Raw genomic sequence first — 2,560 nt, 5'->3', positions numbered from 1 at the left:
TATAAACGCAGAACAAACCGTTATACCGTTTTAACAAACTCAATAAGCAAAGAGCGAAAAGCAACCGGTTACGATGACAGTTCGACGGTGAATGCAACTAATTTTTATATATTAGATTACGCATTTGTTTATTAAATATAAATAAGAAAAAGTGAAAGAGTGTTTAAACACATCATGATTTGAAATACCTGAAGGTACTTTTTATGAAAGCTAAAGAAAGAGGAATTTTAGCGAAAAAGAGATATTTCAACGAATTGTCATATATGTTTATATCATATGACAATGCCCATTGGGAAGAGAAAGTGATCCTGATTAAAAAATATTATAGGTATCGCAAACGGTTAGTTTACGAGATATTCGAGCTTAAAGTTCAAAAATTCACTAAACTGGAACATTTCAACAAGCTATATCACCACATTAAACACACTTTACTCACATTTTTCACTTCAAATTAATTAAATTAAACTATAACCTTATAAATAAAACCACATTTTACACTTTCAGCAGGTTTTTTACCTAAGAAATATTTATTTTAAAATTACATTTTGCAGTAGTAGTGAGTGAGCCATGTGTGTGCTAAAAATTACGACGAAAAGAAGCGCTGCTATGTCATAGTAAGGAAACTCGCTGAAATTCCTTTTTTCCCAAAAATTCTTCTATCCATTCATATGGATATGTTCTCTGTTTAATTTAATAAACAAATAAATAATATTTTATAGTAATATTATATAATAATATTATGTATAGTATATTGTCACCTAATACACAAAACAACGTATTATCAAAAATAAATGGAAATCGCTGACAGATATGATAACCAAAATTTAACCATTTTATGACGAAAACTCAAATTTTGTTTCAATATGAGTGCAAGGTAACCAAAAAAATATTACCACTTTATAACGAAACCTCAATATATTTTCTTTATTTTTAACGCAGAAAGGAGTACTACGCGAAAGTATTTCAGTCATCCCGGGTATTCGCTCAACCAGGGTTATGTTTTTTAGAGCGCGGCCGAAGGCCGCCAACGCAGAAAGGAGAACTACGCGAAAGTACTTAAGTCACCCCGGGTATTCGTTCCACCAGGGTTATTTTCTTTAAAGTACTTAAGTCATCCCGATATGATATACATTTTATAATATTATCATAGAGTTTTAATTATTTGTGTTTATTAAATGTAAATCGCATATTATAAATATACATRTCTAAAATGTATAATACTATATGTGGAAAAAGTGTTCACAACTCAATTATAACTTAAAAAATGTTGGAAAGAATTTTTTATTATAATTAAATTAGAAAAAACAATCACGCAAAAAAACAAGCAAAGAAAAATCGTTAAGAATCCTACATATTTGGTGTTTCGGATGTGGCAACGCTCGCTATCCACATAATTGTAAACAATATAACCTCTTCAACGATGAGTGTGCTAAGTGATTTTTAAATTAATAAATTTAGGTCAAATATAGCAAAATAAAAGTGAAATGTGAATATATTTCAATGTTTAGAGTGTATATTTAAATATTAAATATACAGGGTGAAAAACATGTAAAAATTTAATGAAATATAGAGAAATACCATGTGTTATTAGTGCAAATTTTTGAACTTTTAATCGTGAATATTTTAAAAAACGTATTCTTAATATGGAGAAACTCCCCTACCCGCACATACCCCATTTATAGGGAAACTCGTTTTTTTACCTCTTCGCCAAAGTAATCGGAATCGTGCCTATTTCCTTCTAATATTTAACGCAAAAATGATGTCCACACGAGTGTTGAAACCAATTTTTAAAATATACGTTTCTTACTTAAAAAGTGTAAAATGTAAATTTGATTAATTGATACCAGGTTAATTTAATGAAATTGAACTAGAAAATGTGCGTATAGTGTATTAAATGTAGTGAAATAGCTTGTTGAAATGTCCGAATTTTTTTAAATTTTTTAACTGTAAAGTCGAATACTCTCACAACGCGGCGCCAAAGAAATCGGAATTTTGCTAAGGCTGATCCTAAATGAATTTCAACGAAAGTTATAATTATAATACAAAACAAATGTGTTAAACTAAATTAATGAAGTGTTAGTGGACATAAAACTTAAAAATCTTATAAATCAAAGAAAAATTCGGGTTGTGTTTAGTATCGCGCCGGTTAATTTCGGCTCACCGTACCTAAACGAGGGAACCAAATGGAAAACTTTAAACACGCATGTATGCTTAAATTATCGAACTTTGTTTTAAAATATATTTTATAAAAATCGGTTCACAAATTTTTCCACAAATTCACTTTAAAAAATGCTATTTTTTGCAAAATTCTAAATATATGCTAGTGTATTTTCATCTGTTGTGCATGGTACCAAACCAATTATGGATACATTTTCACGCACATATATTACTTATGAATTATAAAAACCACTAGTAATGTTTTTAATTACTTTTGATTGTTAATTTCTTTGTAAATCTTTAAATAAAATACACCTTTTTCTGCATTGAGTTCAGTAATGCGGTAAACCAAAATGACTGCCTAATTTGAACTGTCAAATTACCGAGAAAGCACGAACAAAAG

The 2,560-nt window shown here is 29.0% G+C and overlaps 1 protein-coding gene across 6 annotated transcripts in view; it reads right to left on the bottom strand.

Annotated features, from left to right (window-relative positions):
* Positions 1-2,560, bottom strand: part of LOC108977670 — a 43,770-nt gene that overhangs the window by 39,857 nt on the left and 1,353 nt on the right. The gene's annotated exons all lie outside the window — the stretch shown is intronic.

This window comes from Bactrocera latifrons, unplaced genomic scaffold, assembly GCF_001853355.1.
Source record: "Bactrocera latifrons isolate USDA-ARS-PBARC rearing strain unplaced genomic scaffold, ASM185335v1 scaffold_933, whole genome shotgun sequence".
NCBI lineage: Eukaryota > Metazoa > Arthropoda > Insecta > Diptera > Tephritidae > Bactrocera > Bactrocera latifrons.
This window is presented reverse-complemented; position numbering and strand designations above follow the sequence as displayed.